Here is a 27,312-nt window from a genome sequence, read left to right as displayed (position 1 = left end):
AAAAAAAAAAAAAATTATTATGCACCTTATGTCCTGATGGTATCTCTGGTTCTATTTGAATCTATTAACTCCTGCCAAGCCTATCATCACCGAAGTGTCACTAGGACCCTACACAAGACAGTCATTTCCAGTACTGCAACCCACTCAATGAAAGCAAGGCAGCACGTGAGGTCCAGGAATACAAAGATAAATCAGACTGCCACTACTTAAAGACCATCAGCAAGAAATCCTCTAGCCTTTTGCAGACTAAAACCTTCTTTTGCTGGAAGGGTATGTAACTTCTTCTGTATCAGCTCTTCACGATTTTTTTCAAATGTAACTCACATCGGGCACAACAATCATTCTGACTAATGCAGTCTTATTTTCTTAACACTTTTATGTCACGCTCCTTTTGATACACCCAAGAACCATGTCTATTGTGTTTTCCACAATGGCCTTAAAGTGCCGAGTTAAGTTTAGTGGGCGGACAATAAGGACTATCTTTTTTTTAACGGTGTTTTTTTGTTTTTTTTTGTACTCAAGGAAACTATCTTCTATCTATACCCATCGAATTTCCTTTGCTAATGTAGAACCACTTTTCCAGTTAGTTACAATTGTTATATATTATATTACTGGAGTTCTGATGATTTACTGTCCTACCTAATTTAGTAAAATACATGGTAGAAGAGAAAAAAGAAAGAAAAGAGATTTCACTATGCATGAGGCAAACTCTCCCCAACTGTTTAATGTTGAGTCTTTAAGCCTCACCTGGACTTCACAATGTACTTTATAAATACACACGGCTAAGCGTTTAGAGGTTCTGTGGTACCTGTTTGGAGGTTCTGGTAGTAACCATTCTCTTCACTTATTTAATATTAGTCACATATTTTCTCCACCCTTCCTCCTGGTCTCAGGTTTTGCACCCCCGCCCGGCAACCACAGAGCAAACCTTTCCGACTTGGCTGCCTCCTCTTTGAAATCACGGTGCTTACTGGAATGCTAAAGAATGGCAGAATCAGGTAAGGTCTTGCTCTAGATTGGCATCCTTAACCTGGGGGCCAGAGATGAGCTTCGCTTGGACAGAAAATGTCCTGAAAATGCAGGCAAGTGTTTGTGTGTGAGTGTGGTAGAAGGATGCATGACTTCCAGCGTCATCCCACGGGGGCCTAACAGCCTGAAAAGGTTAAGAACGCTGACTCAAAGGCATTCGGACATCAGACAACAAACTGAATAAACAGCACCGGCCGGACCGACCCAACTTTCTGCTTAGCCAGCTCCGAAGATGCACGAGCACTCCCATAATCACTACACATCAAGCATCTTTTGCCTTAATGAAGAACATAACTTGAGGGTGTGATTTGGGGATCCGGGATATGTAAACTTATACAGAGGCAATAATCTAACACTTTAAATATCAATCAATCACTTCAAATATCTCAGTTCCTACTTTTATTCAAGTTCAATAGACTTTCTTTGTCCTCTTTTAATACCTTTAGCATATTTGGTAACTAATGCTGATTTAAAATCAAAACATCAGGAATCAAAAAAGTTTCTTTGTATATTTTCATAGTATATAAATACTATGTATATGCCTTTTATTAACTATTAGTAATTGTATTATTTTGCTGGAATACACTGTTATCTTCCATACTGCCTTTTAAATAACATTACAAAATATCACTTAATATAAATATGTTAAAATCAAAAGTACCTTTTCATCAATATGCTGTGAAAATCTATCAAAATATATCTTTCTTTTTCCAAAATATATCTTAACTTTCATTGTTGTCTACGAGTAATGTTATTTTTCATAATTATCCCCATATCCAGAATATTTTCTAAAGGTAAACATGAAAGGTAGTATAGATGTACCATAGGAAAAAAAAAAAAAGCTCTTTAAAGCTTTTCTTTGACAAGGTTATCATTTAGAGACATTTAAAGCAAGAACCAGTGAAAATCAGAAATTGCTGTCATCCATACTCACCACCGAGCAGCCACACAAAGGACCCTCAAGCACAGGCCAGACTTGTCCTGGAAGCAAGGGATTAGATTCATTAGGAGAACAGGCAAGTAGAAACAGTGGCAACATTACCTTCCTCCCGCTCATCTTATTCGCAGACACACAGATTTTGGAATCCTCGGGGCTAACAATGAAAACCACACTAGGTTGTTTTCCCAATTCCTATGAAATGAGTCAGTAGGTCAAACGACTTCTCGACTCTGGAGAGAGAGAGCAGTTACTTAGGCTGCACTCACTGTTTCCAGTGACTGCATTCCCCGTCTTTGCCCCGTGGATGGGAGCACTGTCAGGGGTCCGGGGAGAGCCCCCGGGCTCTGCATGGGACACGTGGCAGGCACTGCTGGAAGTCAGTCTTCTTCACGGGACAGTTTCCCCTTGTGACGATTTAGGTGGGGAAAAAAAAATTCCAGTTACAAGTAAGATGTGGATGAAGTTTCTTCCTTTAAAAAGAGGCGCCATAACTTTTTCTCTTTTGAGACCACGTAGTCATTTATTTCTTTCACGCAAGAGGCTGGAATAATAGTTAAAATAAATATAGAAGTAACCATACCTCTAAAAGCCACTCCTCCCAACAAAATGCTTCCTTCTGTAACACAACCTTTCCTCTTCAAAAGGACCAGTATATTCAACAAAAGACTCAATTAATCCATGTCCTGAAAACCCCTTTCCAGGCTGGGTCCTGCAGTTCCATCTACTAAATCATGAAAAGCAGAGATATTTAAGAGCCTGCTAACAGTCCTCTGGACCCACGATTCAGGACGGTGAACGCTGGTTTAGCAATAACCTTCGGATTCTGCCTCCTACTCACCGCATGTAACGCTTCCTGTAGTTAGTGACCTTCCGCCTAGGAAATCACCAGCTACCAGCAATGAATCCATAATTCCAAGAACTCACTCATTCAGGCAGATATACAGACACGTATCTCTAAATATAGGTACGGAGGTCTTCTGTGACAGTTCTTCAGTAGGAGGCTGGAAATACTTTTGCTTTCTGTATCGAGAGTACTTTCTTTTTAAAGAAGAGGTTTCGTTTTGATCTTGAGAAATTCTCTCTGATAAAAACCACCAACTGAAAACCTGCCACTATAAACGAGGGATTTCACAATATTCATTCCAAAAAACTGTGGCTATTCATTTCTGGAAGTGATTCATTGCAAAAGAATCGTTGGCCGGGGTGGGGGGAGCGTTAATTTTTAGAAGGCAGCCCGCCCTCTGAGAAGTGAGCGAAAACCTCAGAGAGGGCAGCCACGTGCCTTGCTGACCCCATCGCAGCTCCCTGAATCACCGTGCCTCAAGATGACACGCGATGACCAATTTCCTCTTGTAGCTCCCGCAGTACACACACACACACATACCCTTTGGTCTATGCACCCTGAATTAAATCCTCTGGGGGAAATGTGCAGATCGATCTGGGAGGGCTGTGGCAGCATTCTCCACCTGTCAGCGCTCAGTCGCTGGCGAGCAACCAGCATATGGATACTCACTTCCTGTGAGTATTTCTAAAAGAGCTTATGATATTTCCTTTGGAAAAAAAAAAAAAAGTGGGGAGGAACGCACCACGGCGAGGACAAGTAACTCCAACAGGCAAAGCTAAAAGCATGCAACGTGATCACTGTTTACCAGCCACACCTAATTTTAATTTGGTTTCTCAATCCCTGTGTAATTAAGACAGCCAAAAGAGAACAGCATCAGGAGAAAGGAAAAAAAAGACATTTCACAAATGCTTAGACCTTCGGTGCGCGTGACCAGAAAAGTAATTTTAAGATTCGAGTGAACCAATCTGAAGCTGGTTAGAGCATTAACCCTTCAAGGCAAAGAGAGTTATTCTCATCTGTCCCCAAATTTTAAATATGGAAATCATCTTCCCCACTGGGCACCGAGACACCGAAGCCACAGCCTCTGAGTGGCATCCCCAGGGTTTGGGAAAACTTCTTCAGATTTGTCTGTGACCGGTGCAGAAAAATGCTCACTGATAAGGCCCTGTCACGTTAAGAGAGCGGCCACATGGCTTTCACTCCAAAGCACCCTTTGAAAACTGACCATGAAGGGCTAGAATACGACCTTTCGTATTTCTCGTGGCGTTTAGGGATCCAATCGTTTATATCCGAGAAGAGTAGAATTTCTTGACCACTAGGCAAAATGAGTATGAGAAACTGTTTTTTTACTTCACCTTAAAGAGTATACAGTAGTGCCACAGATCATTTTTTTTCTGAAGGGACCAGTAGATATTTTGCTAAGAGCTTTTGAAAGGCCTGTCTTTTATTTTAGGGTTTCTCCTGTGCTTCCACGTTGGGTAGGAATTGTGGGGAGCTCAGGAAGGAAGGAGGAAAACACCAGAGCTTCTGCTTACTGGGAACCGAAGAATTAAAACAAATAAAATGAATGCATACCCATGTTTGCTATGCTGCACTTGAAGCCCCTAATTTTTAACATGGTAATACTTTGCCATTTATGCCCCAATTCTTCTATTTCTCATTTGCGAATGCCCAAGATAAATATGATGAATATACGTAAGAAGTTAAACCATCTGTGTTTTATACTCCATGAGGAAATTTTCACTAATGCAATATGTTTTTATAATCTTTGTCAAACTGATATTTTTAAAAGACGAGAATGGAAACCATTTGCATGACATGAATATAATCTTCAAACCGAAGATGAGTAAAATAGTATCGATAATTTCATTCAAACCAACTCTTCTGCACAACACTCCCAAGACTCTATGGACTTCCCTCAACAGAGAAAAGAACATTCTGTATAATGTCAAAAGGACAGGAACCCTTTACAGAGAAAGCAGTGTTAAATATCTACAACTAGAAAAAATTCTATTGATACTGAGTTTGGTGAAAGAAAAAGCGATGATCACTACGCAAGTATCAGAACATCTCATTTCCTCACTTGCTAAATTGGAAACTTCTTTCTCTCGCTGCATCATGTTCATACACGTGCTTGAAGCTTCCAGAGCTTAGTGCAGTTTATTCCCTTTCAGACCCTGCTTTACGGGAAAGTTCTTCTTCAAGCGCTGGGTGGCTGATGCAGAGGTTTTTAAAAGAGAAAGGAGAAGCTGAGCAAGGGGGAAAAAATCACAGAACACGTACCTAGAGGGTACATCAACCCAATGGGCGTGGTCATGGCCGTGGCCTAGAAGTGGCTGCCCTGCAGGAATTCCTCTTAATTTAGGTGGCTAAGAGGGGCAAGTTCTAAGGCAGGGTATTGAGAATGTGATTAAACTATGAAGACTCTCTAGGTCTTGCTGTAATTTGCTATGCTGTGGACATCATTCAAGGCCAAGTTCATAGAATCAGCGTTTTGCTTTCCAGAACTCTGGGCCCACGGTCCTTACCCCCACTGCGACAAAATAAAACCCCTGCCACAAATGCTCTTCGTGTTTGTTTACTCAAAGTTTTCTTTTAAATGGTAGAAAGGAGTGTGCTCTTCAGAGGCACTTTTATAGACGGGAGGGGACTGGCCTTGATGCTAGAAGACCACAGGAAGTCTGGAGGCCTCGTGTTCGGATTATGACTCTTCCTCTGGCTACGCTTTGCTCTGCTGCACGTCACTCAACCTTGTGACGCCGGTTTAATCAGCAGTGATGACAGCAGACTGACCTGCAGGGCCCCTTAGGCACCACCAAGAGCCATATATGTATCTGCCTACTTAATCCTCACAGCAAACTTACAAGCTAAATCCTACTACTACCCTATCCTACAGATAAGGAAACTGAGCCCCTGGGGAGTTTAAGGATTTGACCAGGGTCACACAACCAGTAGGCGATGGAGCCAAGAGACAAACCGGGGACGCGGCCCTTGACCACTCAGCTCTGGAGCCTTCCGTCTGCACGTCCGGGTCACGCCAGGCTGCCGTGCACGTTTAGCAGAACGGTACTTGGGAAACTGCCTTCAAAACTACCACATGAGGCAGATTTTTAATTATCCCACACAAATATCATCTCCGCAGAATTTAGAGGAAATTAATGAAAAGTAAGTGCTGGTGGCTCTAACGCGTTCGTTTGTTCTCTGGGAACGGCTTCACACCATGGGCACACTGCTTCTTTGCAAAATCTGTGATGCTGAGTCTGTGATGTTTTCGGTCAGTGTGGTTAAGTGAGGCTCAAGGTCATTCTAAATTTGAACCTCCATCCTACAGCTCCCAGCACAATGCCTAACCACTGCCTCACAGCCCTGTGGGCGCTGCCAGTGCACCCTGAACTGCGAAACGCTCCTCAGGCATTTTAATCTGACTGTCGGACACCCACTCATTCACGTGATGTGTGAATGTGTAATATCGGTCCTCAGAAATGAGTGACCGTTACACATTCTTCTTCCCACTCCAAGTTACTCCAACTTTAAGAAGAAAACAAAAAGATGAGGGAAAAAAGTCTTTTCTTCCATTACTGTTTTTTTTTTTTTTTTTAAGTCAGGGAACAACAAAGCTCCTATTAAAGTTCTGCCTATGATAAACGTTAACTGAAGTTCTACGCAATTCATTTTCTCTTTGAGCTTGCTCGTATGAAAACTCTTCGACGTTACACATCTTGTCTTTCCTGGGTGCTTTTTATTTTTGTTCGTTTGTTTATTTTCATTAAAGCAAAGCTGACACTCACGTGCGTATTGAACACGGCTACAGGAATAACTAGAACTTGGGGGTAAATGATGTGGCCATTTACTGCTCAAGAAAAAAGTAAATTCCTATTTAGGCCATTCGGCCAAGCATTTCATGCTATTTATTCTATAAAGTTTGGCCTTATTATTTTTACTTAGAATTTTTTAGTGGTTCCATTATCATATCTCCCCAAAACAAAAGACATTAGTTGACAAAAAAAAATTCAGAAGAGAAAGAAATAAGACCACATCCTGGTTTTATTTCCACGTAAGAGAGCAGAGATTCTGGGAAATTTATGTACATTAAATTTATAAGCTGGCTCTTTTTTTGCCCCCAAAGATTTATTTGGTGTGAAAAATTACTTCCTGTACTACAATCATAAAATCAAATGTTATTTACTCCTGTCATAACGATTCACATACTTCCTGTCATAAAAACTTAAACTTGACTGAAATATTAAATAAAATATGCAGAAAACTCCAGGTATATATTATTTTAACTTCATAATCCAATCTAAGAAAGAAACGAACCATCTCTTCTTATAAAAACCTGTTAATTATGCTTTATCATCTTAGGTGACTAACCCCACTAGTGGCCGAAAGAATGAACTTTAAAGGGTAAAAATAGGTTGCTTTATTTACTGAGCTCAATCAATAGCTTTGTGGTGGCTTTAAGGATGCCTCCCAGGGGTACTGTGTGTGTACTTAGCTGCAATGTACTTGCAGAGTTCACGGCCAAAGGTTAGGATCATGAAGATTCAAAAACTTACATGGGGGAGATGTGTAGGTTTTAAATGCACGTGCACACTTTTCTGTGGTGCCTGCCTTCTCCTAAAAGAAAACAAGCTTCTGAATTCCTAGGCTTCCGTGTGTCTAGTGGGAAAAGCAGAGCCAATGTACACATGCAATGATAGAAGAAAGTGTGTATGAACAGATTTGTTTACAAAACAGGGCCCAGCGAAGTCTGTCTCTCGGTGCCACAGCAGGATCCATCCAATAAAACAAACACACAAGCACAGAAGAATCTATGGGAATAGCTCTTCCTTCTGATAAAGGTAAAATAGTCTGCAATGATAACTGGGTAGTAAGTTACAATGTAACGACGTGGCTCAGTCTTGAATTTGGGAGTCTGCCACGAAGTCCAATTTAAAACACATACATGTGCGTGTGCACACATGTACGTGCATATGCTTGTGTACATTACAATGGTTTCAACGATCCTTCTTCGGCACAAGAGTCTCAAAATTTATTCCTTTGGCTCTGCAATTTTCTCCTACTGTTATTCACATTTCCACCGGGACAGGGCAACTGTTTAAACTCATGAGGAAACAAGAAAACCAACACATTCTACTTATAAGTTTAATTAATTGTATGGCCATTCGACCAAGCTTGAAAGTCTAGACTCTCGACTCCTTTCTCACGGAGCAGAGCTGGGTCAACTGTCACCAAGTCTAAATGGCACTGTTTTCAGTTGACTGCTGCCTTTGTCCTTTCCCTCTGATTCTCTCTTCCAATAAACATGCCGGACCTCTACCACTTTGTTCGCAGATGAGTATGACAACCTTTTTAACTGGTTCACTTGCCAATGAGCAACTGTGTGGTGGAAAAACACAGTTAAGAATAGGAAGATTGGGTTCCGCGTTCGGGTCTGCCAAATACAAACCACATAATCCTGAGAAATTTAGGTAATTCTCTCTCAGGTCTCAGGGTTTTCGTCTGTACCATGAAAAAAAAAAAAAAACCAGCTATCAAGTCATATCGCCTACTCCACGACGCACACAGTTACCGAATACAATCTTCTAAAATTCGGTTTCCTCAGGTCACTGCATACCTTAAAAATTTTCAGTGACTCTGCGAAAGTTTAATTAAACGTGAAAGTCTCATATAAAATGGAAGGCGTCACACAAATGCAACAGCGCCCTCAACAGGGATCATTTCTCGAGCTGCATGCTCTATGTCTTATCCGGGAGTTTTATACGCCTGGGCTCTAAGCCCCATGATCACTCTACAACCTGGTTTTATTACTCTGCACTACAGATAAAGAATGTGAGGTTCTGTGAATAACTCACCCAAGATTTTATTACCTAGGTAAGTGCCAGGAATGGGACGCAAACCTGCATGTGGTTGATTATAAAGCCCACTCGAGCCATACTGAGTGCTTTAAATGTAACATGATATGGGGGGGGGTCCCTAATTACTTCGGTGACCATTCTATGAGTCCTTGTAGTTCGTAGGCTGCATAAGAAAGCATGAGACATATCATAATATACAAAACACTGAAAAATAAAGTGATCACTTAATGTTTAGCCCACATTAACATCAACATCCATTCCTACTCACTTTCTTGGTTGGTTGGCATCATGGACAAATACAACGAATGTACTTTACCCATTATGTGAAACTGTAGGTTTTACATAGATAATACTGACACCAGAGAACTGCCCGAGTCACACACACTGCCACTGACAAATAAGGATTAAAGAGAGTTTGAACAGCTAACAAATGAGGAAGAAAAGGTCAACAGAGATGATTTTACACGAGAGGTAGACTCTTCAAGAGGATGGTTTGTATACCAAAAGGTTGAGAGAGGCCCTTGGCAAAATCTGAATGCTTATACAAAAAAAAAAAAAAAAAAAAAAAAAAATCACCCTCTTTATGATTCTACCACAGAAGTCGACATGCAATCTTTGTTCGAAGAAATAACATATCGTTGCATCATATCCCAAATTTGTCATATAATGTAAAACAATCTTAGATTCAACTTTTTTAACTCTTCCCAATAGTAGTCCCAATAAAATCTTTTTCTAAAAAAAGTTCCTGTTTGTTTTAAATGTCTGATTCAGTTTTAAGTCGATTCTCTTAAAGTAGTTTTCTAGACCAGCTGTCTTCAGATAACATGGACCCCCCAGAAATGGTAGTGATGTAAAAACGAAGAATAAAAGGATAACTGATATGCAAGTAGCAGTCAACAACAAAAGACTAATTCTCCAGTCTACGGATGGCAAGTAATGTCCCGTTTTCCCCTTATTTCAAGATCCTCAGGCTTACCTCGTCCAAAGCACCCATGAAGAAGCCACACGCATCAGCTCCATGCCCCATTCCCACCACTGCATTTATGGTGCAGAGATAAGACAATCACATGGCATCAAGCCAGCCCTTGGGCAAGTCGGCTTGTCTTGACAAAACCAGGAAACTTTCAATATAAATCCTAACTTCATCCAGTCCATCTCTATCTAGTTACCTCTAGATCGCTATAATTTTTCTCCAGAAGACAAGAGTGTATAATCTGGAAGAATTCTGCCTTATAATAATTCACTTTAAAAAAGGCCCCACTGTATCAAGATCTTTCTTGACATAAAATGATATATACATTTGTGTATAAAATCAAATGGTTTTGGTTTCTGTATATCCTTCGATCAAAGGTTCAGAGAAGGGCCATTTTGAAAAAGATTTAATAGAATTTGTAACATAAAACTTTAAAATGCATAATCGACTTAACCAAGACAACTCCAGAATACAAAGTGTGGTTGTTGTGTTGCTTCTGGTGACTTTCATGTCCATCTAATAAAATGATGCAGCCACCCATGCCAGAACGAAACCCGAGAAGGCGTGCCCTCAGAAGACTGAGTCTTTAGTCGGTAAATGCTGAGGCATTCACTGTAAGTGATCGGAACATTCAGTGCGCTTTCGGCCTTGCAAGACCTGTTTTCTGTATGGATCTTGGCTTGTTCCTAATAGACAGCGGTTCTGTGACACTGTGAACTAGCTCCTCGCCTTTGAACAGCGATAGGTGTCACTCTTTATTAAGAAAAAGCCACAGCCTGTGATCTGCACATTATTGTTGGGATTCTTTTTCATATGCATGCAAAGGATAGTCACACTCAGTAATGCTCAGCGCAAAATTGCGATTTAAGTATCTACAAGAGCCTTTCTGGATTCAGGAATCTGAAACGGGAATGGGGTGAGCAGAGGTGAGATGAGAAGGAAGGGGTGGCAGTTCAGCGGTTTTGAATGTCTGACTATGATTCCACAAGGTTTTTAACACAGCACTGGGTTTCCAGAAAGGAGTTTGCAGCGCTGACCCCGAAGGCAGCATAATGATGTGGCTGCAGTGTATATTAATGAGGGCCACTGATAATGACATTCTCTCTTCACAGACTCTTAAATAGAAGCTAAATATGCAAACGGATGATGTCGGGCAACGCTGTCGTTTGATTTACAGTCCTGGGCGGTGGAGCCTGCGCTTCGGCAGGGCAGCGGGGGAGGGGGAGGGGCGGGGGACGCGCGCTTTGGAGAGCATTCAGCGGACAGCATTCGGTTTCCTCCATTTAACCAGGTCACCCAGGCATGGAATGCTCAGCTCTGCCAGACGCAGAGCGTTTTGGGATGCCTGAGAAACAACGGCCTGTCCGGGCTACTGATGCGAAGAGAGGCCGTGGTTTCCTTTTTCCCTGCTTTGAATGGCAGCCTTGACGTCACAACAGATAGGAACCACTGGAAGGACAAACAACAAGGCGCGAGCCAAGAGCACCCTGTTCTGTTGCAGAGCTCCTTTAATCTCATTCTGGTATCTTCTGTGGCTGCAGAGTGTCAGTACGAGCAGAGGTGAATGACTGGGGTTTAAAAATAAAGGCAGTCTCTGGGGCTGATAAAGCAGATCTCTGACTGGTGCCAATCATTGTCTTCAAGAATCCCGGATAAACTACAGGCTCCTGAATTAAACTTGTTTCTCACATGACAGACTTCCCAGGGAATGCTGGTAGCGATTCTGCTGATGGCTCAGACATCTGCGCCTTCCCTGAAGAGCTGAACTTCCTGTATTTCAGGACAGATCTCTTGTGAGAAGGGCCAGCATGTAAGTCTTGGGAAAGGCAAGGTGCTCCTGAAAGCTGGCCTTAGTTTCTAGGATAAAAACATCTTTTGGGGGATTTTATAATTTAAATTCAAGCAATTAAACATGCGCATTAGCACCCAACTGCAGGTGTTTCAACAAATGGCTGAAGAATGTTCAGATGCTGACAGGCTCAACTCCCCATTATCTAAAACGAGTGGTATGTCCGTCACCAGAGCAGTTTGAAAAGCATGATCTTTTATGTTTCAACCTTACATCAAAAGTACGAATTACGTTGAGCTACGTGAGCGTCAGATCAGTTATTTCCATTATAAACACCATGCTAGCTACAGACACATCAGGTGGCCTGCGGACAGGATCTGAAGGCATCGCTCACCACCCTCACGGACCAGAGAACAGCTTTCTGCTGTTCCATGCTTGCTCTGAGTTCAGTCCTCTGCCCTCGGGGCCACTAACCACCTTCGCCAAACCCTAGCCCTGGCCTGAACCCACAGTGCTCAGGGTCCTTTGGGACAGCTGAAGCTGGAAGACCAGAGGCTGTAGGGTCATCTTTGAGGGTGTGCGTGTGTATCCGTGCGTGCGTGTGTGTTGGAGGTGTGTGGCCAGGACACAACACAGAGCAATGGAAACACTTTTTTCCGTGACGCCCGTCCTTATAGTTCGGACCCAATCTTGTTTCAAGAGAATAACCTGGATTCACTCACTGCCAAGGATTTAAAAAAAAAAAAAAGGATAAATTCTGATCCAAAAACTCTCCTTTAAAAGCCTTACAACAGAATACACCCCTTCTGCCTTCAGGCTGTCCCGTCCTCTATGATATCTGAGGCCTGTTTTGGAATCTGGTCTTTGGACTCAAATGATCTTACCTGGGTGGATAACTCTGTGCCTTGTTCCTGCTATTTACAAAACCCAAGTATGTTCCATGACGGCACAGTGAAGAAGATGCAGCAGGAATTATTTTTTTGCTACACTTTTTTTTTCATATGGCAGCTATACTCTAGAGGTGAAACTTATTCTAGCCCTACCCTTGTTTTTATTTTACAAGAACTTTTTTTATAGTTTAAGAACTATAATTAAATTTCCTCTGAACTGAATTATTAAACTTAAGTTTTCAAAAAGAGAACGATGGGATTTCTCAAACTGTTAAGTTTCCAAAAGGATACTTTGTTTTTATTCTAATGTAAGGGATGAGAGGAGAAATTTTTTTTTAATCTGTATCTTGATTAGAATTTTTTAATGTTCAAATTCCTGGTTATAAACTACCGTCGACAATCAGTCATTCATTAAGCAACTATTGAAGAGGAGATATTTAAAAGAGCAAAAATAAAACACGATGTGATTAAAACCCTATGCACGTCTTCACTTCGAGGCAAACACTGTGCCCATCTGGGTATTTCAGAAGGTGCCAAATATCATTGGGATCTAGATTTACTTCATGTCATAAAGAAATCACTGTATTTAATCTATTCATGAAAGGACCTAGAACCTCATGGAAATAATGGTGATAATGGACGGGGACGTGAACTATTCACATTAAAATGAGGCGTTTATTTTAAAAATTATTAAAAGACAGGATCAATCACAAATACTAACAAACTTTCAGTGATCTAGTGTTTTAATGAGAAAAGGTAATTTTAAAGATAGTTTCCAGCTTTCATCGGTTTCTGCTTTAATGTTCTCCACTGTTCAAAACCCTGGCTGCTTTCAGAAAGGCCAAAGAAGATGTGAGATTTGTGCCCAGGAGACTCAAACGCAGATCTTGAGAACTGAGACACTGTGACCTGAACTGACAGATGGCACTGTGCTTGCTTGATTTAGTGGTGGGGGCTGCGAAGAACCAAGGTCCATAGCCCTTCCTTCAAGTGACAGGAAATAGGAAATGTGCCGTGTCAGGCGGCTCCACAATACATGCAGAGGAATCCAAGTTTAGAAGACATGCCTGAGCTGGCCAACTCGCCATCCGGGGTGGCTGCCTTCAGCAGGGATGGTGGCTTTTCCGTGCTCTCGCGCCCACTGAGTCTCGCATAAACAGCAGGCCCGATTCCTGTTTTTGGTCCGAGGACACTGATGAGACTTTTCCATAAATTTGCTTTAGGCATAGACAGCTAAACACAGAAATGAGCTCTCCCTTTTCCAGCTCCTCTTCTTAAAATGCTAAAGAATCTGTCTAGCCTAGCTCTAACCTTAGTTATAAAAAAAATAAACAAAAGATTTCTCCTCTGGTTCATCACAACTCAACCAAGAGTCATCATCTAATCTTATAAGGCACATGCGAGAAATTCGTTCTTACGATCATCCTGCCAGAAAATCCTTCCTCCATTCCTCCTTTCCTTTTTTCCTTCCTTCCTTCCTACCTTCCTTACCTATTAGTGGTATGAGTTTGAAAACAAGCTCATAGCCACTAAGCTCCAAGAGTCATTCTGTACTGAACAGCTTTAAAAAAAACCAAATTCTTTATGCTTCTAAATCGACCCCGCCGTTCTCCTTAGTTTCTGAATATGCACACAGAGTTCACAGGCACCAGGTTTGACTGGGCGTCTACGATGCATGTGCTTTTCCTTCAAAGCGCATCCTCACCTACAGCAGCCTCCGCAAGCTCGTGTGCTGCCTGTTTCTCCTACTAGCCTGCAAACTCCACGAAGGAAGGATTAATGCCCGCGTTATCCTGGAATAAACACTGTAGATGGACGGAAGGAGGGAAGGGGAGTGCAGGGACGGGAAAAGAGAAGTAGTAAGAGGAGGACGGGAAGGACGGAAGGGAAAGAAACGCTGTGACAGTGACTGCAGTGGTTTTAGCTGCAGGGCACTTCGATAGTTTCATAAGGTTTTTCATTCATAACACTTAAAACCCTTTGTAACCGTTATCTCAAAAATCTCACAATAACCCCAAGTGATCTTTCAACATTAAATGAAAACGATTATGACACAGGGGCAGAGAAATGAGCAATAATTCACCCCTAGATCTTTCATGTTTCATCTGTAAAACAGCCACTATGGCAGGCGGTCCTGCTCACTGACCTTCCCAGTTATCTGTGGTAAGTATAGAGCTATGTTCCTCTAAGTAGATAATTTTAAGAACTGTGATAGCGGTTTAGTAATTCTTTCCTTTCTATTCATTCGACATGTCTCGGTAACGCAAAGCTCCGATTTTAACCTTGGATATATTTGTGGAAAGGAAGAACTAGTTCTCACGAAATTCTTCTCATTTTTACCACCCACATAAACACGAAGCTGCTGGTAAAAGGACAGCTCTCAATGATGAAATCACTTACCAATACTAAGCAGGGACAGTGAGGGCAGAGGGTGACCTCAGACCTGACAGCTGGGCAGGCGGGTTGCGTCACTAAGAGGACTCTCTGATTGCCCAGCTCCGGGGTGGGGGAGCATGCTAAGGTGCTCTTCCTCGTGTGACATATCCTACAATGGGCCTGATCATCAATACGGGACAGGCGAGGTGCCGCCCATGCTCACTCGGCCCACGGCCACAGCGAGGTGCAGCCCAGGCCCTACAGGCTGGGTGTGCTGCCTGGCCCGGCCGCCGGCCATGGGCCTCCCTGCTCAGTCTCTGCCGGGACACAGGCTGCCACAAAATTACGTGCACCACAGAGAAACGGCGAGCACAGAGTTCTACGAAGGGAAAGAAGGTCCAAACAGACCACTGTGGCTTTGAAGCATCTTGTCCAGGAAGTTACCGATAAGAAAATTAACCTGCTGAGCTGAGTGCGGCCCGAAGCTGGCCTGTGTTTGCCACGACTGCCTAAACCTCTCCTGTCCAGGCAGAGATGGGCATGAACTGCCACCACCTGTAGCAACCCCGGGAATCATGAGAATTAACAGGCAAAAGCCTGCCCTTGGCCGCCTTAATACTGTGGGTCTCGTGTGACAATACCTCCCTTCCGAAAAACATACGCAAACCCAGTTCCACTATGAACACAACCAGTCCAGCCTTGGAAATTCAGCATTCATGTTGCTGGAAACTTTCTCTCCGTTTGAGCTTCTCAAGCAGTGGATGTGCACATGTCCTCAGCCGCTGGTCTACAATGTGCCTAGCGTTCCCCTGATGACCAAGTGACAAGTCGCTCCCTGCACTCTCTGTGCTCAAGTAGCCCATATTCGGAGTTTCTTCTCCCTTCCCCTGGATGCCTGCATCTTTTTCTTACTGACATAGCTTTAGAAAATACGGTACACTCACAAACCCAGGAAGCCAAATGCATGGCACCCATCACACAGCAAGAAAAGCAGAGAGCTGTCAATTCCCTATCACACCTTCCTGAAGGCAATTAGCCGTGACCTGCTGGCTTTGTGGGTAGGACGCTGCACATTCCGGTGTCACTGGAAACCGCATTTCCAGGTCCAGCTGCGGTTTTGTGGGCACAGCTGAGGTCTTAACCCCTTTAGCAAGCCCCAGTGGCGATGGAACCCAGGCCAACGATCTATGCTCTAACCCTAGTGCCAATGTGAGTTCGTCAAAGGCCCGCGGGGCAAGTCGTGTTTTCCCTGGCTGGGGCTTGACTTCCTTGCTTTAAAAAGGATTCTTAGTATTTACTGCAGTAAAATTAAGCACTTTCATATTTCTGCCAGATCCCCTGGAGAAATATGGTTTTATTAATACCAAACAAATGTGATGTTTGAAAGGCAAGGGACCCAGATTTCAGTCCCTGGCCCACTACTGACTCACTGGGTGGCTTCAGGCGAGTAACTTAAATCAAGGAGACATCATTTCCAATAGGCACAGAGTAGGCACTTGGTAGGTGGCTGGTGCCCTGTGAGGTCTGAGGCTGGGTTCAATGGTGAAACCAAGTCAGCGAGACAAAGCCCTTCACTAGGGCCCACTGCCTGGGGTGCCATTTTGCAGTTGGTTTCAAGGTGGCCACAATGAAAGGTGACCCTAAAATTTCTGAAGCTGAAGGAACGGGGTCAAACCTGTCATTTTAAGGGGGGGGGGGTTACGGGGGGGGAGGCAGTTTCACATAGCAGCTAAGAGCACAGCTTTGAGGAGTCAACTCTGTGGATTCAAATCCTGGCTCTACCAGTTTTGAATTTTAGTTTTTTCATCTGTAAAATATGACTAAATAGTATCTATCTCTCACAGGTTGCTGAGATTAGATGAGTTAATACATGTGAAGTAAGCACTGGGTAAACATTGGCCATTTGCTCCACGTTAACAAGGTATTAAGATCAAATATAATAACTGAGTATATATTTTTTTCAGTTTACAAAGCACATTTATATATACAGTTCCACTAGGACCTCATGAAACTCCATGAGAGAGGCAATAATAACAATACCTAAGCTTTATACAGCCTGTTAAGAGTTTGCAAAAAACTTCCTCTGTTTTCTTTAAAGTGCACATTCTCCCCATTGATTCTTTTACCAGTCACACTTCAACAGAGGGACCAGGCAGACTGGAAAAACAAAAACAAAAACAAAAACAAAGACAGAACTTTAAGAAATAACAAATAATAATTTAAAAAAGGAAAAATCGCAATTGCTAGGCTAACTAGCTTTCTAGAAACAGCTGGAGAGATAATGCTTTGGATGCCACCCAAAAGCTGGTGTCTCCATCCTGGACCTCTTTCCTGAATCACAGACTCGGTGTGCCTGGCCACCTGTCCACCAGCATCTCCACCGGAATCCTGACATCTCAAAGTCAACATGTCTAACGCAGAACTGTTTTCTCCCTCCCACCCCCACCCCCACCAAAAACAAGATAATGGGTATTGTGACATACTTGCACCCAGTTGGAATAGTATACCAATGTACATGAAGGAACCGTAGCTATGTACCCCGACGACGATGAATTTTACAAACATAATACAGAGGACAAATATAAGCTACAAAAAAAAAAAAAAAACCCCAAAACAAACAACACACACACAAAATGTGACATTTTTACATGTCTCTAATTGCCTTTAGCAACGCACATTTAGCTGATAAAAAATATATATATTTGTCTTAAAAATCCAAGAGAATTATAAACATGTTTCAGAATTGTGAGGAAGTCAGAGAATGATAGGAACAAAATATTACAGAGAAATCCAAAAGCATTTGTAATGTTCCAATTTCTTACACTGTCTGGTGCTTTACTGGAGCATATTTTTTTAATTGTGCTTTAGTGCTTACTTGTATGTTACATATAGTCTTTTGTATGTATCAAATAATCAGCAAATTTAAAAGCCAGAAATAAACCTGTAAAAATGAATTGTGTTGAAAAAGTGAGACTTCAAACTAATAAACTAAGCAGTGAAGGAAAGTAGATCTTGCTAAAAACATGAGCAAGTTAATATTTACTAACAAAGTTGGTCATGGAATAAATTACTTTAACAGGGATGAATAAAACATGCATGTGATATGTGGATCGAGTGCCAAGGGAAAAATGACCAGGTTCACAGGTCAGGACAAATGCATCTGTAAGGGATCTTTTTTCTATTTTGCTAGGCTTAAAAACCAAGTTGATCGACTTGACTTACTTAGTGTTATTGGTTCACGGGGTGGACAGTCCAGGGCCGCTAAGGATGAGAGCATGTCTCCTTGCCCTGTCTGATCTGGGGCCTCTCGAGGCCCAGGCTCATCCAGGAGGAGCTCACCACCTCACCTGAAGGCCCGCAATTTTAGTTATTCTCTTTTCTCTACAGCACTGATGGCAAACAGTTTGTTGTAGCTAGACTTAAAATATCCTTTTTCTTCTTTCTAGAACATATAAGATGTCATCCTTAAAACGAACACAGTATCAGAGACTATTTTAGAAGGAAGGGACGAGCTCAAAGCAACACTAGACATGATGTGCCTTGTTTATTTATCTGTTTTAACAGGCATAAAACAAACAGAGGCATGTGCGTTTCTTGTCCTTTTTCAAATAAGAGCCGGATCTATTTGAATGGCCAGGGAGGAGAAGATAGTGTGATTTAGATTTGGCATGGGTTTAGGGGAAGAGCTGTCTTTGTAGCTGGTCCTAAACATTACGGTAACTTGGACTGAGTTAGTCTCCAGGGGAGAAGTCACCACATGTTATAACAGAAGCCATTGGACTTGGCAAGGAAGGGAATGAAAGAATTACAATTAAAGCAACACCATTTATCCATCATGGCGAAGACGTGCTGGCCAGGAACGCTGCCTGCGGCTGCTGCCTGTCCCCCTTCTCCGCGGCTGACCAAATAAAGCACTGCGCTTTCAAATCGCTCTTTGCTGTATTCTAAAAATTAATATTCTTAATTTCTAATAGGCTCTTAAAGAACTCTCTCTTCCTTCGTACAAAAAAATAAACAATTCAGAAGAGATATTCAAAAAGAGGAGTGCCAGCAAAATTCTGAGTTTGCGAAGGTTGAGAGGGTACATTTTTCAAAGGCATTTGTTAATTTTATAAGCACCAATAAGACTGTGTTCTGTTTTGACATATGCTCCAACACTCCCCCATTTAAGTTCTGAAAAATTATATTCTTGCCTGCATCTGTCTTGCTATTTTGACTGGTCATTCACAAATATGAACTGTCTTACTTTGACGCCTTCCAAAGGTAAGAGGAGGCACAGTCTGGTACAGAGCAGGCTGTTAATGAGTTTCTACTGAATGCATCTGCATTCCTGCATGGCCTTGATTTGGATATAAATTCTAAGGCTTATTATGCCAACAATAATGGAGTTTCTAGCTGCCCAGGTTTTTCTTTTTTTTTTTTTAGGAGAAAAAATTTTAAAAGATATAAAACTTAGTTCACAGAATAAGTATGTACACAGACCTGTGGATTTCATGAAACACACAAGCCCAGAGTTTACTCTTCTAGACCATGCCATCTGTTTTACAGAGAAAAAAAGAAAATTCACATCTCTTAAATAAGCTTATGTAATGGTGCTGAACATAATATCTAGTCTTCAGTTATGAGAAGCAAAGGAAGTGAATTTTGAGAAAAAAAAATTGGACAAAATATAAACAATAAAATTTTGGTTTGCAAAGTAGTTTTTCATCTATTACCATGCATTTCATTTAAAAAGAAAGGGGATATGTCTGAGATAAGTGACAAATTAAGGTGTTTGTGTCTGGGTGTGTGTGTGCGGAAAGAGGAACCTGGAATAATGGGAGAAACAGAAAACTTTAGGAATGTTTCAAAAATACATACTTCGATGTTTTCTTAAAAGCACCAGTATTATTTAGATTCTGTCTTAGACCAGTGTGAGTATAAGCTATAAAAGACCAGCCCTGGATGCTAATGATGAGGATGTATGTTGTATCATGTAGATTTCTTTTGGGAAGGAGACTTACTGACAGAGCCGCGCGGTACCTGACTGAAGCCCAGGCTGATACACTCATCCTGTAGTCCTGTGAGGCATGAACAGAGAAAATATCCTTGGAAAGGTGCCTGGGGGCTAAATCCACATGTGTCCGCGATACCCTCCCAGGTCCGTGCTCACTCTCTTCCTGACTCCACAGCTAGATGGTAGTGATCACAGAGAACAGAGTGAGTCTGTCTGTCACTCAACACATATGCATGAAGTACCTACTATGTGTCAGGCACTGCACTGGGCAGACGCTGAAATACGGCGGTGAGCCCAGTGGGACAAAGACCCTGCTCTCATGGAGCTTATTAGCCTTGCAGGGAAGAGCGGTGGGCCCCAGAGAGACACCAGTGCGGGGACAGCAGAGTGACTGAGAGAACCGGCTGGTGTCGCCAAGTCGACGCTTAAATGCTGTCCTGCCACTGACCCTGGAAACAGTACTCAGCAATCTCGTTATTGCTTCCTTTATAGGTAGAATGGGATGATAGCGCTGAGAAAACTCCATGAGGTTATGTTTGTAAAGCACTTACAACCATCCCTGGCACACGAAAGGCCCGGTAAACGGCAGTTGTGCTGATCATGCCTTTTGAGAGCCAAGGGACACACACGAGGACGCCCGCTCTCTTCGCCCCCAGAACACATCCCAAACGGCTGGACAGGAAACTAACCCACACGACCACTTTATCACATTTTCATATGATTTTTGGCAAATGAGACAGCCACCAGTATTACTAGTCCAGATAAGAAAGTCCCATAGCCAGCCTCTCCCCCAGCTTCACTCGTCCACACTCTGGTGACCTTGTTCTTTATTATCTTGTGAATTGCTTCACTTCTACAGTAATAAATCTTGACATCTCTCTCCCTGACCATAACCTCCTATCTTTCAGCTGCCTTTACCAATTACTTAGGATTCCGGTTACTTAGGATAACCAAACCTGACAATCCTAATATAATCCTAAACCTCGAATCTGATCCTTCCGTCATGTCCCCTCGTTAAGTACCAGCCACGACCCAGCCGTCCCAGTCAGAAACTTTCACGTTAACTTTTCTTCTTCTCTCTCTCTCCTCTTCCATTTCCAACAAATCCCCAAATTCCAACACCTCTCCCATCCCTGAATAGCAACCAGAGCCTCCACCCAAGCCACATCGTCCTCGCCCAGGCCCCTCTCTCCAACGGTCTCTGAGCCGGTTTTCCTTCTCCTGGTACTTGCTTCCCTAAAATCTGTTCTTCAGCAGACAGCATGGTCTTTCTAAAAACAAGTCTAATCGTGTCATCCAAGTGGTTAAAATTCATCAATATTTCCCTACATCCTTAAGAAAATAACCGGGTTCCCTAACACGGTTCCTGAGGCCTTTCCTGATCTAGCGGCTGCCTACCTGTCCAGCCTTATCTCCCTGCAGCTGGTCCCTCCATCCCAGTCACACATAATTTCTAGTTCTTGAGATCTACTGTGTTTGTCTTTTGCCCTCTGGATCTTAGTACATTCTTTTTTTTCCTGCCTAGAATATACATTTTTTTCCACTTTTTATCTTCACACTCATCATTTGAATGCCTTGTTAAGTTCTACAACTTCCTCCAGAGATGTTCCCTGTCCCCAGACTTGGTTGGGTCCCTGGGTAGGTGTCTTTGTATCAAATCTGCCCTCAGCCTTGCACTACACTCAACCCACAGGATGGAGTCTCCCCCGCTAGCTGTATGTAAGTTCAGTGAGGCAAGGCTATGGCTGTCTCATTCGCCGCTGTCTCCCCGCGGCCATGTAGTGCTGGTCCGGAAGGACGCTTGAGAAGTATTTGCTGAATAAACGAACCGACGGCTGATTCTTAAACCTTTGTCTCCCATCATCCTTAGTTTGTCCTTGAGATCCAGTTCCACGTCTCCAGCCCAGATGGGCAGCTTCCAGCACCAACGCTGAGCATGCACAAAATGGACGGAGATCATCACCTCCCTTCCAAACGAGTACAGCAGAAGGAACAGAGGCGTGGAAGTCAGGACTGCCTGCCAGGCCCTGCTCTATATCCTACTTGCTGTACGACTTCGGACAAATCTTTCTCTGAGCCTCAGCTCTCTCATCTCTGAAATGCAGGGACAAAATCACCAGCCTTACAGGATGAGGATGAGATGAAAGGAGATGATGCACGTGACGTGCGTGGCACAAGGCGCCAGGGTTTGCGTCCATCTTCTCCCCGTCTCGGGCCCCATCCAGCCCCCATCATCCAGGTAGTCCTTAAATCCCACTCCTCGAGTCTCTCTAGTTCTTTCCATTCTGATTGTCTCCCCTCGTTTAGGCCCTCTTCACCTTCTTTCTGGACTATGTGACGACAGACCTAATGGGCTTATTGGGCTCCGACTTTCTCACTGCCCAAGCCATCCCACACGGACACCAGACTGGGCTTCTTACAGAAGAGATCCTCTTGTCACTCTCCTGAGCAAAATTCTTCAACTGCTCCCCAGTGACTCAGGATTAAGTTTCAGTGTTTAGTCATCTGACATTCACAGCCCTCCTGGATCTGGCCTCAACGGACCTTTGCTACCTTATCTTCTCAGTGGCTTTTACACACACCGTTGCCCAGCAACAACAAATCAGTTACTGCCCACTTTGTACGCCGGTATTTCCCATCCCTACCTATGCCTTTGCTCATGTTTCCTTGAATTCGGACCTTCTCTCCCCAAGTTCTCATGTCCAACGCTACCTTTCTTTCAATGTCTGGCTCGAATGCTCCTTAACACATAAAACATTTCTGGATCGCCCCAGCCACAGAAAATCTTTCTTTTCTACAAACGTATGGTGTGTTTATCCACGTTAATACGTTTTCCTCTCTCTACGTTTATCCCGTTTATCTGTGCGCAGCACCTCAGCTCCAAGCTCTTGAAGGATAGTATCGTGTCCAGGCCCAAGCTGTCATGCTCAGGAGAAGCACCCAGGAGATGCTGCTGACTGTACAGACCCACAGGGTCCTGCTGAGGTGCAGAGCATCTGGGGTCTGCAGCCAGTCAGCTCAGCTTCTCATTCGCTCCTAGAACATGGCCTGGCACAGAGCAACGCTCCACACAAATCACTGTCAAGTGAACGTATCCACAAGGGAGGCCCAGAACTCAAGTTTTCACTGTCTCCTCTAAGCTATACAGCTATTCTCAGCCATAAAAACAGCATGTAATGCTTTGGTATATTTAGTATACCGAAAGTCCTCAATTTTAACATGGAAACAAGAATCACTCTTGAAGAGTCTCCTTTAGAGAATATAGTTATTCTAACAACGTGCAAAACCTTTTTTAAACCTCACCTTTTACATAACCACAGCTTACTTTGGTTAAAAATAAAAAGATGTCTATTAGAACAAATGCCTTTTCTCACAAGGCTTTCAGTTGGCTAAGAATTTAAAAATTTCAGAAATAAATTCCAATCTCATTCTTAAAATAGAAGAGCTTTTCAGGGCTTTCATTTCCAAAATGCTATTATGTAAGCCACTTTATAAATAATGTATGCAAATATCTCACTTTTCCATCAAATTTTAACTCCCCGCCGGGCTCTACAATACCACATGTACCCCTTGTTATAGCACTTGTCAGTCTGTAGTGTTACCTCTTTATATGTCATTTATCCCACTGAACTGTGTCTTCCTGAAGGGCTGAGTTTGTGACATGCTCATTTCTGAATACGCAGTCCTCACTGCTAGAATGCAGTAGGTGGCTCAGTCAATGTTTACAGGGATCTCTGACTCCAATCACTTATTCCATCATCAGGCCTAACTTCTGACTCCTTCCTACCCTCAAAGGATAGAGAACTACCACTGCGGTGGATAATGAAAAGGACAGGAGGCTCGCAAGGCATGGTAACCCAAAAGTTCTACATGTGTCCTTGCAAAGATGGCGTCCCTGTGGATAAGGAGAAATTTAAATTCTTCCCAGCTAACACGGTACCTTCAAGGAGGTAATATTCATTACCACGTCTACATGTCTCTTGCTCTGTAAATTAAAATACTAATCGCAATACGTTAGAGTCACACTTCACAGATATGCTTCATTGAATTTATTTATTTAGTCCTCCTGAAATAAACACCGACAGGTAAAACCAAATCAGTTTAAATCGCACCTGAAAACTAGTTTAAATTCAAAACACCTAGCTGAATATTTTAAATTATTGCATGAAAAAGCCAAGAAAGTCCTGCCTGTTAATGAAGCACTGCATGAATTCCACGACGTCAGTCCGTACCCTCCACCGGGTGGGAAGCAGTGAGCTGCGTTTCGGGGTACCCTCCAATCACACAAATTGACGTCAGCATCTCCAGAACCTAAACACCGCTCTTCCTAGATTCAGCAACGTAAGCACATCTGTGTTTCCGGAAAGCTCATCGCAAGTTGACGACAAATTTGAATTAAAAAAAAAACAAAAAAATCCTAAATAAATTACAGACATGACTCTCGCATTTGAGCTTTCCAAACACATTGTATGGGTTTAAGAAACAACACATTTCCATGTCACAAAGAATTCTAAAAACCTAAAGCTTGGCATATTCTGGGAAATCCGTAATCTAACTGTCTGGGATGCAGGGGGAGGGCGGGGGAAGGGAAGGGCGGTAATTAACAGCTAAAGAGAGTGTGTTAAGACTGGTTCTTTTTAGATGACTGTTGATACTTTGCGTCAGTATACAAAAACTGAAAACAAAAATAACCAAAAGTTTTAGAATTTTCCAGTTTTAAAAAAGTTTTTATCCAAAACAGAAAACATTATTTCTTATCTTCTTAAATATGTCTAAAACCGGCATACATTTCTTCCATTTAAAGAGGTGGAAACTGAGGCAAGAAAGCTAAGTCATTTTATTACTCTGTATTTCAGAAGAGATTAGGCCATGAGCCCAAACTAACTAAATTTTCCCATAACCCATTCTCATGAGAAAGGGCCTAAAAGGCTCACTGTTTAACTGAAGGATAAACAGTGTGAATTAGGTTCAATAATTGGTCCAAGAAGCTGCAGCAGACCAACATGGACATCTGCTGACAACCTTGTCCACAGCATCCCTCGAGAGGACATGTATGTATCATAATTAACAGGCATCCTTGATTTGGATCGGAATAATATTCTTGTATAGCTCCACTGGATGGCTATATGCTGCCCTCTTCTGATTGTGCCCAGTGGAGTGTGAAACTTTTTTCATGAAAAAGCAAAATCGATAAAAGTAAAACTCTTCACTTTTCCTGCCGGTAATGCCCTCCTCCGTAACAAAAGAGGCAAAGACACCGAGGCAGAGATTACAATACTCTCAGACATAATTCGAGCAGAATTCTAAATGGATCAATGCGTGTTATAAACTTTTTTTTTTTTTTTTTTTTTGCAAGTGCCTTGCATGCTTATGTTACTATTCATTCTGAGATAGACAGATCATCAATGACCTTCTGGGTCACTGACTAGGGAGAAAGCTGACTATAAAAAAGAGTGGGAGAAAAATAAAGGGGGGAGTGCTTCCTTCCACCCCAGGCCCCCTACTGCCTTGAATGAAAGAAGACAGATGGCAGCCACCTTCCCCTTTAATTAGGAGGGGCAGCTCCGAAGGGGACAGCCCTGCTCACTTGGCACCACCCTTAACAAAGCGTTTCGATGGTAATGCTCTGCTCACTCACCCTTGTTTCGAACTGCTCTCAATCTTTAGTCTATAAACCGAATCTCTGTAAATTTAACTATGAAAAATTATAGCTTTGAGAACGCTATTTATAATGAAGGTACTTAAAGAGGGTTGCTGAATTAATTCACAGACATTCATTCATATAGGGAGCCTAAAGTGTTTCAAATGAAATACCGACACCCCAAGTCCTATCTATCGTCACCACTTTGAGATGAAAATGTGAATTCTTGGGGCACAGATGCCCTCACCTAAATACACACAACATTCAGTACAGGACTTAGAAATACGACCCCAGATTCTGTTTTCCCTTGCTGCCCTATCATAGTCGCACTGCCTCTTTCTACCTTCAAAGTGATCCTGTTTAAGTTGAGAAAAGTCAAGAAAACTCTTCAGTAAAAAACAGTCCATTTTATGAGGAAGGATAAGTTAATCGCAAAGCACGCTGCGTTTCTATTTGTTTTGTATTTTCAAAGCTACAGAACTTTGTATTAAAAACTTATCAAGCCGTGCAACATCTGTGGAGACAGGATCGGCATAAAAATCAAGCAAATGGAAGGCAGGGGCCGAATGTCAGGATTAGGTTAGTGTCACAGGATCTTCTGTAGAGGCGATGAAGCCTCTTAATTGTTTTTTAAAAGCTATTATCACATTTCCTAAGTCTACAAGGCATACAACTTTCTAACATGAAGGGGAAGTTGTTTTTGTTGACAAGGTCAGGTTCTTTATACATTTTATCCCATTTTTATATTATATCTGTTTTTTCAATATCATTAAGCAACATATTCCGCAGCTACTTTCCACTCTCTGACAGGTTCTTAGATGACAGCTTCTCGTCCAGGAGCCATTCCCGCTGGCTTTCTGCAGTTCCCACATGGGGACACTGTCCTTACATCTGTCCCATGCACGCACCCTCCCTGCCTCCCCGCGGGAACAAGGGCAGTGACTGGGGCCGTTTTGCAAGATGTGCTCCTCGCCGCATCACGTAAAAAGCCTGGTCTGTGTCACTGTCATCTAATTAATGGCAAAGTTCTTGGACCGTTAAAAAAAAAAATGAACTTTTGTTTTCTCACTGATCATAGGTTTCCGTCTCCTACTACCTCTAACGAGCAAGCCAGCACGCTAGATATAGGAAGAGAGATAAAAAAGATCAAAGAAGCAATTAGCTATTTAACAAACTTCATATCCTACCTCCCAGTGAAGGGGAAAACACTTAGCATTTGCCAGATATTGGGTGTCTAATAATGTTAGCAAGAAAAAACATGTAGGAGAGAGTGATTAAGAAGCAAACAAAACTTACTTTGTTTTCCAGCATAGTAAGCAGGTCGGGAATGAGATGAGGGCAATTCCTCCCGTAAGGCCTTGCTTTCACTTTAAAAGCTGTGTGTGTGCTTACATCCAGGTTTGCCGTGGAACTCCAAAATGCCTGCGCTTCCCAGGACGCCCCCAAGTTCACAGTTCATCTCAGAAGCACCGAGGACCAGGGATCCCCAGGACAGATCGAGGCGACCTCTGGGCTCCACGTGGCACCACTGTTGCTGTTACCACACATGCCTGGGACACCCACTTGTTACCTCAGTAATCAGGCCGCCAGCAGATAACTGCTCAGATGAGTGTCCAGAGACTGGAGCCTTGGGCATTCTCAGGTTCAAGGTTGAAAAATGCATTAAGACGAGAACCACGCAGTCAGCAGTATTCTGTACCGTTAACGTTCTAGTACTTAAACATCTATTTAAATAAAAGCAAAAGGTGCCAAATTAGAAGGAACATTTTACTACTTGTGACTGTGAGTGGCACTTGCCATGTAATGGGTCATATTTTGCTTTCTAAAGCTGCATTTAAGAATCCTAGATTAAAAGTATTTTCATTTCTCTGTGATAACTCAAGAGTTTTGGAGAAAGTCAATTTAAAAAAAAAATAAGAAAAAAAGTAAAAGTATAATTTTGTTTGAAAAGGCAACTCTTACTAAATCTCATCTGG

The 27,312-nt window shown here is 42.5% G+C and overlaps 1 long non-coding RNA gene across 11 annotated transcripts in view; it reads right to left on the bottom strand.

Moving 5' to 3' along the window:
• Window positions 1–27,312, bottom strand: part of LOC107512825 — a 187,055-nt gene that overhangs the window by 32,010 nt on the left and 127,733 nt on the right. For 6 of the 11 annotated variants that reach the window (XR_001597400.2, XR_001597401.2, XR_001597396.2 and 3 more), the window contains one exon: window positions 505–27,060. This is a non-coding gene — a long non-coding RNA (uncharacterized LOC107512825). Of the gene's footprint in view, window positions 1–504; window positions 27,061–27,312 lie in introns of those variants that run through there. The other 5 variants (XR_004954106.1, XR_001597397.2, XR_004954105.1 and 2 more) reach the window with 2 other exon arrangements.

The sequence above is a fragment of the Rousettus aegyptiacus genome, unplaced genomic scaffold, assembly GCF_014176215.1.
Source record: "Rousettus aegyptiacus isolate mRouAeg1 unplaced genomic scaffold, mRouAeg1.p scaffold_m13_p_13, whole genome shotgun sequence".
Taxonomy (NCBI): domain Eukaryota; kingdom Metazoa; phylum Chordata; class Mammalia; order Chiroptera; family Pteropodidae; genus Rousettus; species Rousettus aegyptiacus.
This window is presented reverse-complemented; position numbering and strand designations above follow the sequence as displayed.